Source organism: Crocuta crocuta, unplaced genomic scaffold, assembly GCF_008692635.1.
Source record: "Crocuta crocuta isolate KB4526 unplaced genomic scaffold, BGI_CrCroc_1.0 scaffold84, whole genome shotgun sequence".
NCBI classification, from domain to species: domain Eukaryota; kingdom Metazoa; phylum Chordata; class Mammalia; order Carnivora; family Hyaenidae; genus Crocuta; species Crocuta crocuta.
In genome coordinates, this window is record NW_027530213.1 from 6,630,659 (window position 1) to 6,641,217 (window position 10,559).

A 10,559-nucleotide genomic window follows, 5' to 3' on the forward strand; every position below is an offset into this window, starting at 1 on the left:
AACACAGGCAGCCCTCTCCAGCCTGTCTGGGGGGGACCCACCAGACCCCATTAGGCTGGGTCCCTCCGGGGGGCTTCCACTCAGCCACACTCAGTTCTAACCCAGTAGCTTCCAAGGGTCAAGGTGGCTTCCAGGTCACATTTTCTCCCAAGAAGGGAAATCCAGTCTGCACGGGGTGCCAGGCAGTTTAATGACTATTGAGAATTTGCAAAAATCAAATTACTCTCAGGGATAGGTTCTCTCTTAATTTGCCATGAATAAGAATATGGGTAACTTTTTAATTAAAGGCATGAGGTTTATGGCTTTATAACCGATGCCGGAATCCCTGGCGCGGCGACGACAAACTTCCCACGGTGCACTCACTAGCTCTTTCCTGGCCCCACTGATGTTACCGCCTTTGCTTTCCTTTCTTGCTGAGCCCCCGTTTTCAATGCCTACCACCCTGTGGTATCTCAGGGACCCTCGGCGGCGGCCATAAATAAATTCTTTGGGTACACAAGGCAGGCTTGGGTGTTAGAAGTACGGACACACGTTTATTGGAATATGAGGCAGTAGTTCTGACTAGAGGGACCTGGGAATGTCTTCCAGAGGAGCAGGGATTTGAGTTGGACTCCGTCGGGCACACGGCAACGTAGGGAGGCAAAGTAGTGAGGGATCCAAACAGAAGAAGCTGGAGAAAAGGGGAGTATGAGCCCCAGACACGGGTGAGGAGGGGGAAGCAGATGCTGGGGTCACAGGGCGGAAAGAAAGGCAACACTGTGTGCTCGCATGAGCCACACGGTTCCAAGTGCCGTAGGTGTGTGAACTCACAGAGTCCTCACCAACAATCCTGCGTGGCAGCTACTGCTCTTAATCTCTCATTGAACCAACAGGGAAACTGAGGCACAGAGAAGCTAAGTAACTTGCCAAAGCCTCAGTTAATCAATGGCAGAGGGAGCCCTACCCTGGAGGTACTGCTCAGAAGCACCATGCCTCCTGCCTTGTTGGGAAGGGGATGTATCAGTCAGCTGGTGTTGACCGGGGGGCTCCCACACGGGAAACGGAGTCTCACAGTGCCGGAGGCAGCAAGTCCAAGGTCAAGGTGCCAGCAGGTTTGATTTCTTCTGAGGCCTCTCTCCTTAGCGGGCAGGTGGCCATCTTCTCCCGTGGCCTTTCGTCTGCACAAAATCATTGCTGGTGACCCTTGGTGTCCAGATCTCCTCTTCTTATTGAGGACACCAGTCAGATTGGAGTAGAGCCCACCCTATCTACGGCTTCATCTTAATGACCTCTTTAAAGCCCCCATCTCCAAAAAGAGTCATCTTCTGAGGTGCTGGGGGTAAGGGCTTCAACATTTCAGTCTGGCGGGGGAAGGGACACAGGCCAGCCCAGGTGAAGAGGGAGGTACAGTCAAGGAGTTTGAATAGCAGAGCGAGGCGTCTACATCTCTGTCTTTGGTTGCAGAGCTGGGGATGGTTTGGGCCGTGTTTCGGAAGGATCACGGTGGCAGCTTCATGGAGGCAGGGTGAGGGCTGTGGCCCCTGAGAATGGCTGCATGTTGGAATCACGTAAGGAGATTTATAAGGCCCAGCGTCCCCGCGGGAGCCCAGACCAGCCAAATCCGCCTGGCCGGGGTGCGACCCGGGTCTCTGTGATGCATGGAGCCAAGAGTGAAGGGAAGACGGGCCAGAAATCAAGACACCTGGTGTGAAAAGGGAGCAAGATTCAGAGAGTGGATCTGCCGGGCTCACGTAGCATGAGAGCGTCACAATCGCTGACCAAGACCGATCCCAGACCAAGGCGGGTCCCTCAAGCAACTTGTCCAAAGGGAAATATGGTTGAAACCCAGAATGTCGTCCCTCCGTCCATGGCCTGGAGCCCAGACAGCCTCTGATGCTCTGTTCCTGGAAGCCACGATGCCACCACCTGACCCCCAACGCTCAGCCTAGAGCTCAAAAGGTCACGCTGCTCAACGGCCTCGTTGTATCGATGGGACAGCGAGTCCACAGACGCGCGGTGACTTCTGCTATCAGGGATAAGCCCTTTGCTCCTGCTGCCTTGGGAGATGGAGACCCACAAGGAAACCACCAGCTTTTCAAAGGGTGGGCCCGAGGGTGGCCCATCCCTGTTCCTCTCCTAGTGCGTTCCTGAAAGACCTGGCTGTGGGGATGCTCTGGTCCATGGCGCCCGAGCCTATCGGGCCGGCGGCAGCCAGGCTGGGTCAAGGCGGCTGTGTCTCCTCTGACAGTGACCTTGGCGGGCCAGTCCCGGGACCCAGCTCCGGTCCAGAGGGGCCGGCATCCTCCAGTCCCAGGGGAACTTTCTTCTCGCGGGTCTAAGCATAGCCCGGTCCCCTGCGGTCTCTCCTAATTTGGCAAACTGACCCCGGTGGGACACAAGAGACAACCTGAGCCCGGGACATTTCCTGCTCATGTTCAGCGACTGCATAGATGCGCTCAGGTCCCTGCTTTCATGGAGCTTCCATTCTAGTGGGGGAGACAGAAAACCAAACACATGCAATAAATACATGGTAGTTAGGGCGGTTATAAGAATGACGACTGACAATTCTTTTGACCAATACGCTCATTTCCAGTCCCAGGGTCTTCTCACGTGAATTTATCTTTCAAGCCACGGTGCCTTCCCAAACACAGCTTTATGCAGGGTTCGAGGCCACATGCAGCACAGACAGTGGGCACCGATGGGTCCTTTCCTTGCAGCCCAGATGGGGAGGAAGGAGCAAGCCTGTGGAGCAGAGGGGCTGTCCACTAAGGCTCCTGAATGACCGCCATGGGCAGCCACCCTGGGTGACACGCAAGCGTGCAAGGTAGACGCTGCCCTCTGGTTTATAAGCTACCGAGGAGATGGGGTGTCGCACAATAAACCATTCAATGGGGAGGCACCATCGCTACTTATTAGTGCTGTTCCTGTGCGGGTCTCTGTGGGATATGGCCTTGCCCCCAGGGAGCTCACAGTCTTGGGTGGGAGATGAGTATCTGTGTGTCTGTGCGTGGCCCCCATTCACTCACCTTCATGTATAATGAGTTACTAGCAGTTCAGCAAAGAGCTGAGTCATGGCGAGTGGGTGGGGCTGGGCTGGGCAGTAAGGGGGGGGGGGAGGACCCACCCAGGTGGAGGAGACAGGGAGACAGGTGGGGGTGGGCCGGGGCCTGCAAGGTGGGGAGGAGATGTGGTGATGGTGGGGAGGTGCTGGTTGGGTCGGATGAGTCAGGCAGAGTGGGGCCGGGCAAGGGGGGTCCACGGACCCCAGCCCGATGGATGACGCTCTGGGAGGCTGAGTGATGTGATCTCTAGGTGGGGAAAGGCCCCGTGTCCACACTGTCCACACACCGTCACTTCCTCCCCACTTCACGCCCAGCATGGGTGGCCCAGTGATTCAGGGGGGCATTTCCATCAAGTGGTCGGCCCGTCAGAGGAGACGGGTTTCAAGAGGGAACCCGCCGCAGCAGCAGAAGGCGGACCGCTGTGCAGGGTCATCACGGGCAGGCAAAAGGGGGCACAGAGGATGTGAGATCCGGATGGTAGCGACCGGCTCTGGAAGGGGCTCGGCCCGGGGCTTCACCTCTTCAAGCATCAGCGGCCCCTCCTGCAAGCTGGAGGCCCACGTCCCCGGCACCTGCCACATTTTTTGGTCTTAGAAACCTGGAAGGTGCTTGGATGACAGCGGCCGTCTATGGGTTCCACCAGCAGCTCGGAAAGGAAGGCACCGATCAGGGAAGGCCTCCTTGGGCAAGGGGTGACTGAGCTGTGCCACAGAGAGCACTGATAGCTGTCAGTGCGGAGAAGGGAAGAGAGGGGTCCGGGCCGGATGGAGAAGGGAGCAGATCAGGCAGCTGTGAGATTTGGGTCCTTATCACAGGAGGACCAGGAAGCCCTGGAGGCTCGTTAGCAGATTCTAAGCTCCATTTTTTAAAAAGCTCTCTGCCCACGGGGAGAAGAGGCTGGAAGGCAGTGAGCTTGGAGCAGGGACCGGTTAGAAGCCTAATGGTCCTGGGGCTCCTGGGCGGCTCAGTCGGTTAAGCGACTGACTCTTGGTTTCGGCTCAGGTCATGATCTCCCGGTTTTTGGGTTCAAACCCTGTGTCGGGCTCTGTGCTGACGGTGTGGAGCCTGTTTGGGATTCTCTCTCTCTCTCTCTCTCTCTGCCCCAACCTTCCCACTGCCCTCAAAAATTGATAAATAAAGTTAAAAAAAAAAGGCTAGTGGTCTTTATACAAGGGCTGGAGAAACTTGGTCACCCTCAGGGCCTTTGCACTTGCCATTCCTCAGGCTTAAGACACTTTTCTCCCTGACCTTTGCATGCCAGCTGCACCCCCATGTCGCCTCTCCAGAAAGGCCTTCCCGGGCCATCCCATCCACCATAGCCCTGGCCCTCAGTCACGCTCTGGCCCATGTCACCCAGCAGCAGTTGAAATGACTGTTTCGTCGTGAGCTGGTGTTTTCCTCTGGCTCCTACAAGCTTCATGAGAGCAGGCGGCTCGTCTGTGTTTCACTGAGCACAGCCCTGTCACCTGGCCCCATGTTGCTCGGCCACGACGCTCCAACTCTCCGGGAGGAGCAGGAGAGGAGCTGCTTGCCAGGAAATGCAGGCAGCCTGGGCCCCTCCTGGCCCCCCAGGAGCTGCTGACACAGCAGGGTGCAGGGGAGGGGTAGGGGAGGGAGGGGGAGAGGACTGGCAGACTACTTCTGCCCCTTGAGGGTGGGGCGAGGGCTCCTACCGTGAGGGAGGCCGCGACAGTGGAGGGTCGTACGGGGGACTCAGACGTGTGGGGTCTTCCCACAGCGGCCTCCGAAGGACAAGGTAATGCCCCGCAGAGGAGGGAACTTTCTGGCTTCGGCTTCTCTGCTGGGGCAGATTAGAGGGTTCAAAGTCTGCCCGAGGCCTGGCAAACAGACCAGACGGATCCAAGACCCAAAGCTGTGGATGCTGACAGGCATCTCAGGGTACCGGCAACGGGGCAGGAGAAAACTCGTCCCCCAGTGTGCTGGAGACGGCGCTTTGGGGTCCCCCCGCCCCCCTGTGACGCACGTCCCTTATCCAAGCTGTATGGTTGCTTAAAAACAAACCACAAAGAACAAAAAGAACGCGCTGCCGGCAGGTTTGGGGGCCGAACGTTGCGTCTTTCTTTGCTGGCCAGAGAACACAGGGGCCACAGAATGCGGAGATGAGAAATAAGGGATCCAGCGACTCGCCGCACGTGTGACGGGTTTATTGTGGGGCGCTGCCCGGGCCTGCCAACACGGGCCACGGACGTGACATTTAGAAGCCTCGCACATTCCATTTGCTCTGTCAGCCTCCCGGTGCCAGCCGTGTGAAACACAGGGCAGCTTCTCCCATCTGCCAGGAGTCTGCGGCCCGGGCTGGTGTCACCGCACACCGAGGGGGCGCGAGGAAGGTGCGTGCCTCAACCCAGGTGGGCCTCCCACTGCTGGCGAGAAGGGGACCCCGGTCTGTGCACAAATAAGTGAGATGCCTGAAGGATTTAAAGAAGCTGAACAGTCTTTTCTCTCTGAAATCCCTTATCTACAAACGCACTGTTTTCTGTAAAGTCTTAAAAGGAGGAAGCCAGTTCAATGGACTCCTTCATGGTCAGGATCAGGTGCAAATGCCTTTTCTCTCCACTAACAATGACAAGAAGGCTATTATCTGTGGGGGGCTTACTACCTGCTGGGTGCAATTATTATCCCTCCGTATGGAAATGAGGAAACTATAGCACAAAGGGGTTAATTAAGTAACTTGCCCACAATCGCACAATTAGGACGTGGGAGAGCTGGGATTTGAACCCATGCCCCAGAACCACTGCCTTGTGTCCCTTTCTGGCCTCTGTTAACGCCCAGGATACCCTTCTGTTGGCTCCTCCACCCCCACCATCTGCCTACAGGAAAATAAAATACTCCAGACTTTAAGAGAAATGGAAGGAGAAATTACACCGGACTTGTGGATAAGCTGCGTTAGTATCCTGGGGCCACGTGTTTCGGGCCGAGGCCGCCGTGGAAACGGAGCCGCTACGGCAACCGTTCTTGGGGCGGCCCTGAGCAGGGGCATCTCTGGAAGATCCTGCGGTCGGGGTGGGAAGGACTAGGAGGGTTGAGGAGGCTGGGTGCGTCCTGAGCAGGTGCCACAGGGTGCTGGCATGTGGCAACAGCTCCCGCAACTCCCAGCTCTGCGTGAACCACACGCGGGAAGAGGAACCCGGCCTCCACCCTTCCAGAGGCGCTCGTGGTTACGCGAGGCGGCAGGTGCGGGGGTGCTGGTGTCCTTCGGTGGCACAGGGTCAAAAGACTAGCCAGCGAGGGTGGGCGCGGCCCCTGACAACGTCAGGCTCTCAGCTCACAGCGCAGGGCTAGGGAGCACCGCTCTCCCAGATCTGCACTTCATGGAACGATGGCGGGTGGGGGTTGGGGGGCATACTGCGCATGCGCATGAGCGCACATGGCCTCTCCGGCGCATAGACCTTCCCCCACTTTCCTGGTGGGGCCTGGAGTGCAGCAGGTGGGCCCAGTGTGCCTGAGTGTGTGTGACGGGAACCAAGGAGGGAGGGGGCAGCGCAGGACAGAGAAGGGGAAGAAACCAGGGGAAGCAAGTCCGTTCAACTGAGTGTAAAAAAGGGTCTTTCCCCTTTGTGGGTCCCTCTGGAGAAACTACATAAAGAGGAGGATCTGCCCAAGTTTAAAAAACGTCGGGTTGAGTCAAGGGGACACTTCCTCTTTCGAGGCTTGCAACATCACCCTGACCTCAGGTGCCCAGCAGATGTGGGAACCGCAGCTGTCCGCCTCAGCCAGAATCTTCTATAGCCTGATGGGTCTCTCTCACCACCCCACCCAATGTTACCAAGCTAAAGACGAGGCATATAACTCACCCCTGAATCACTGTCCCTCTGCCACACACACACACACACACACACACACACACACACACAGCCTGTTAACAACATAAAACAATAACCTGGTGGTTTCTGAGAGGTAGGGTGTGCTTAACAGCAAGTTGCACTGGTAAAATTTTATAGATGATTTTCACTTTTTACAAACAAAACTTTTTTGTGTGTGTGTGTGAATCAAGTTCCATCATTTAAAAATGACTGAGGAGGGGCTCCTGGGTGGCTCAGTTAAGCATGGGACACTTGACTTCAGTTCAGGTCATGGTCTCCCGGTTTTCAAGATCGAGCCCTAAGCTGGGCCCTTCCCTGACAGTGCAAAGCCTTCTTGAGATTCTCTCTCTCCCTCTCTATTTCTCTGCTCCTCCCCTGCTTGTGATTTCTCTCAAAATAAACATTTAAAAAAAATGATAAAAATAAAAATGACCAGGGGGGTTTTAATTCAAAGAACTTCCTTGGGGCACCTGGTTGGCTCAGTCGGTTAAGCGTCTGACTCTTGATTTCAGCTCAGGTCATGATCTCACAGTTAGTGAGTTCGAGCCCCAGATAGTGCGGAGCCTACTTGGCATTCTCTCTCTATTCCTCTCTCTCTGCTCTTCCCATGCACTCTCTTTCTCTCAAAATAAATAAACTAGAAGATATTTAAAAAGAAAAGAACTTTCTCCTGAGCGGCATTGGAACCCTTTGAAATGGAATAGTTACACACCAGGAAACATTCTGGAAATCTGGCTTTTTGTGTGTGGAGTTTTCGTAAAGAAAGGGCCCAAGAGAATTCTGGCTGAAGTGAAATCTTCACATAAAGCTATCGTGATCTTTGACCTTATTATGTTCTCCTGTCCCACCAGATCCAAAATATCAGACATTTTCAAGACTTGGGGTTTTTTTTCCTGTGCATTTTAGGACCGCTGGCAGTCAATGTAGTTTTCATAAAAATTCTCTTGGGTGTTTTGGAATTAAAAGGAACGAATAGGATCAACTTATACTTTTGCTGGAGGAAAAACATGAATATTCATTCTCAGAAATAGTTTTCAATTTGCCAGGAGGCAGGACTGTGCTTTGTCGGGCCCGTTCCCCAACTGTGATCTGGGCGGGGGCCTCCCTGACCCCGTGCTGGGCGTAGACCTGGTACAGAGGAAGGTTGCCATGCGCTGGCATCTCTGGTCCGTGGCCTCCTTCATAGGCCAGATGGGCAACAGACCCCAGGAGCAGCCCCTCCCAAGGAGCCTGTTGCTGTTGGGAAGCTCACAGCCAAAGGAAAGGGGACTGCTGCAGATGTACCTTGGTATCCTCTCGGGGGGTGACGTGGTGGGCCCAGAACACAACCCCAGTGCCTCTTTCTCGTTCATTAACTGCTCAACCCACTCATTCAAACAGGCATTTCTGAGTACTTGACCTACTAAACACCAAGGTGGTCATATAGTGTGTTGACCCACAGAGCTTGCTGTTCTATAGGTGAGAAGTGGGAACAGTGGTGATTCCATGCTTTAACCTACTACTGCGAGGGTCTTCTTAAGCTGGTATTACCAGGGTTTTCTTCAGATGGGATCAAAGAAGGCATCAAGCACCCTGTTGCCATCTACTATGGGAGTCTGGATCTGCCCAGTTCCCTTCCAGAAACAGGGCAGATACCAGTTTCCACCATATGTGTAATGGTGTAATGTTCTTTTACTACAAAGGGATGAATCCTTCCTTTCAGTCAGCTTCTCCAGGATGCCCCTTCTATGCGGAGGCACTCGAGGCTCTGGCCCACTGGCCGTGACTCCTTTCCCGCAGCTCTCCTGGACCTGCTCTGCGGTGCAGAGAGACAGCTGGCCTTAGGAAGGCAACTCAGCACTGCAAAAGGAGGGGGATCTGATTTGTACATGTCTTGTCCATGTGGCGCTGTCCCCACAGGCCAGCTGCAAATATTCACATGGCCAATCGGCACCAATTATGAACGGAAATGATTTGATGACCAGTTGTTTTTGTTAGACAACTAAACAAACAAAAATATCTGACATCTTTAAAGGTGGGGGCCAAAGGAGATACCTAGCTTCACTTTGCTAATTTAATTAATTTAATTAATTAACTTGCTTTTGCCCTCTTTTATTCAACTTCCTGTTAAGCAGGTTTTTCTGAAAATGGGACTAAAAGTACTTCGGTACCAAACTGCACAGAATGGGGAATAGCCAAGAAGAGTAAGATCAAGTCTAAAATACAGACCCAAGATTCTGGGGCACTTTTTATGCCACAGATACAGAGCATGAACTTATGATGTGACTTCTGAACTTATGATGTGTTTACTCAACAGTAGTTACCGGATAAACTCAGCCACCACCAGCAAGGCACCTCTTCTGGCCGTGAACAACCTGGTGAACATTAACCACGGTGGCCAGTGGGTGGGACTGGGGTTTCTCAACCTTGGTGCTGGTGACATCGGAGTCCAGAGAATTCTCTGTGGTGGGTGTGGTCCTGTGCCCTGCGGTACAGTTCACAGCATCCCCGGGCTCCACCCACTGGATGCCGGCAGTGTTGCCCCTGGTTGAGAAGAACTGGGTCGGATGGACACTCTAAATCAAATACAAACCGAATGGTCTGTGAGGGGAGAAGGGCATGTCCTGGGGAATAGCCTGTGTCAGTTCACAGACCAGAAGGAAGCTGGAGGAATGATCTACAGAGGGGGTGTTGTAGAGAGAGTTACACAGAGTACAGACTGGTACCCACCTTGACAATGTGTCACTTCAGCCAAACTCAAGGCTGGAGAAGAAACATTGGCTTATATGGGGAAAGAGTCCTGGGCAAGAGATGGGGCTTGCTGCCTCGATCCTTGCTCCACAAGTCGGGGGGAGGGCAGGGAGGAGGTTGGGGACAGAGATCTCTCCACCCACCTCCTGACCTTTGCACGTCCTGACCATCTGTGCCTGGAACAGCCACAGCCACTTCTCTTTCCGGCTTCATCTGGCCCCTACTTGTCTCAGGTTAAATATCACTTCCTCCGGGGAGGGTTCTCTGACCCTCTCCCTGCCGCCGCCCTGCCCGCCCCATCTGCTCTGGATGGCCTGCTCAGTGGCGCCTTGAGACCATACCTCCAGCCCGGGACTTATCACCGTATGACACGGCCCACCTATCTTTACATGGACTGCAGTAGTTTGGTTTTCTGCTGGTTCTTCCCATTAGAACGCAGACCCCATGAGCATGGGGACCCTGCCTCTTGTAGTGATTAAGCAGCACACTCCACGTGATGGATCCCTCCCCGCCAAGATATTTGCTGAATTGATAAAGGAAACCATTTTTCCAATGACTGGCAGAGGAGGGCTGGTAAGTGAAGCTCATGATCGGAATCAAGCGTGTGGTCGTCGCGGCAAAGAGTTTTGTCAACACATACGCTGGTTTATTTCCACAAAGGCGACGAGACTGGCGTGTGCGAGGCAGAAACGGATGGCGGAGAGCAGTACGGAAGCCGTGAAAGTTTCCACCTCCACCCGCACGTTCTCTGGACGATCAACAGACACTTATTATGATACATCTTTCGGAACAGTGTTTTGTGCCGAGTCCAGTCACACACCTGTCAATGTACCAAGGACGTACACCGAAAGCCCGAAGAGACAGTTAGCCACTCAGCTGCACGGTCGTTCTAGTCTTCAAAACCCGTCTTGTAAGGGGGCAATCCTCTACTCCTTGATCAGGGAGGAGCGGGTGGCAAGGTTGG

At 54.3% G+C, this 10,559-nt stretch overlaps 1 protein-coding gene across 1 annotated transcript in view; it reads right to left on the bottom strand.

Moving 5' to 3' along the window:
- Positions 1-10,559, bottom strand: part of ITSN1 (intersectin 1) — a 206,838-nt gene that overhangs the window by 33,956 nt on the left and 162,323 nt on the right. The gene's annotated exons all lie outside the window — the stretch shown is intronic.